This window comes from Apium graveolens, chromosome 4 (assembly GCF_009905375.1).
Source record: "Apium graveolens cultivar Ventura chromosome 4, ASM990537v1, whole genome shotgun sequence".
Lineage (NCBI taxonomy): Eukaryota > Viridiplantae > Streptophyta > Magnoliopsida > Apiales > Apiaceae > Apium > Apium graveolens.
This window is the reverse complement of record NC_133650.1, coordinates 99,358,654-99,360,733: the sequence shown is the minus strand read 5'-3', so window position 1 is coordinate 99,360,733 and position 2,080 is coordinate 99,358,654.

Here is a 2,080-nt window from a genome sequence, read left to right as displayed (position 1 = left end):
AGAACACCAAACAACCTACGGAACAGCTGGCCATTTCCTACCCGTTTCCTGGCTGTGGTTCTCATGGTAGGCATCTTGATTCACTGTTGTGTATGTCAATTTAAGAAAACAAGCGTGAGATATAATGCCCAGCATAATAATGTACAATATGAAAATGACTGTAATGATAAACTCACATAAAACATCTTATAAGATAATTACATTTTATTCGAACATAGTTTTCCTTGGTGATACACATCTTCTTATAAAAACAATCCTTTAGTGGATTTTATTATCCTTCGAATACCTTAAAAGTAAACCCAGCACCTAGGCTTGAGTTACGGTATTGCATCACAATTCCAATTGGAAGAATAGGACACTCATTGGAGCCACCGCATACGATGATCAGTCATACTACGATAATAGTAACCTTTTCTACTAGTTGAAGGACGACACCTTCGTATCCCGGTTATCACCCTTGCCGCATACGGGCTATATGTCCTCATTTCGGGTATACACACACTTCGCAGGTCCTTAGGTACGTATAATATCGTCTCCTACGGTACCAGTAGTCTATCCAATACATGAAGTACTTGGATCCTACCCCTCCTTTGTTCTTGGGAAATCTTATCATATCCCGAGAACTCGAACCACATTGAAGTTCCCCCAAGCATTTTTCTTGTTGATAAAAACAGCTTGATTTATTAGTGTATATATGTATATATATACGTACTTCCGAGTTTTTCGGAGGAAGTACTAAGGATGTGAGTTGATCATTGTCAACAAATAATTAAATAAGGGGGGGGGGTTTTGAAACTATATTCAAATATTTAAATAAGTCGAGATACTATTCTTCGATGATCTGAAATTATTCGAATGATTTTACGAAAATCAGAAAGTGTTTTAAATCAGGTTCTATGATTTTTAAATTATAAATAAACCCTTTAATAAATAATAATTAATTAAATGATAATCGATAAATAATTAAACATCGAAGGAGTTTACTTTTAAAAGAATAAAAATAATATTTCTCAACTAATTTATGTTTACGTAATATAATAATCTTTTACATTTAATCGAGTTTGAAATAAATATTCACTGGAGAATACTTCCTCCATAATAAGTAAATAGTTAATAAATATTTCTTAATCGAATGATAAATTATAGTTGAAAGAATACGATCTTTGAAAATCGTTTTAATAAAAGTTCGAGGTATTTAATATTTCGTAAGTGGACGTTAGAGTCCTTCAAATCATACTACCAAGGACTTTTAATTGTCCTAATAATATCAACAGAATGATTTCTGGGTTTTCATCTTAAAATCCCGACCGACTCTCGGTCTTATAATTATACATTATGCTTAAAGCGGAATTAAATATTTTATGATATATACTTATCGTACAACATCGCTACATTATGCGAAAATTGAATTACTACGTATCATGGCAAGCATGGTATTTATGCAATGATAATAAAACAATCTTTTCACAACACAACAGTAAATGAATTTGGGTTCGTAAACTTGCCTGGGTATCTCGAGGTGGAAGATGCTCTAGGTTCCGCTCGGAAATCTATAATCATAAACACAAGTCGTTTCGTTAGGTCCCGTTCTAATTTACGGTTACCCGCACTCATATGCTAATTATTATGCACCCTCTCAACTTATATTACCTTTATTACTTCTTTAAGTCCTTATTCACGTTATGGTCGCTTCCTTTTTCTAAGTATCTTAAGTTCATTTTCATTTTCACCGTCGCATCCAGTTATGGATTCTACGGTTTCTAATCGCCTGATCTCGGCTCAGATATTTTTATAAAATTGAAAATTCATTATTTTTACTTGAAATGTTTATGGAAGTTAGGAAACTCAATATACTACTCTCTGTAAAATTTTCATGATTTATGAACATTTTTAAGTCGATCCTTTATAATTTCAAAGTTCGTAATTCTTAGCAGTTTTTGTCGCGTAAATCTCTTTTAGTAAAACGACCATAACTTTTGTTCCGTAAATCGGAATCAAGCGATTCAAGCACCTAAACGATCCTTATAATATTGTCTATCATAATAAAGGGTTATTTTTTAAAAACTACAGTTTACATCCT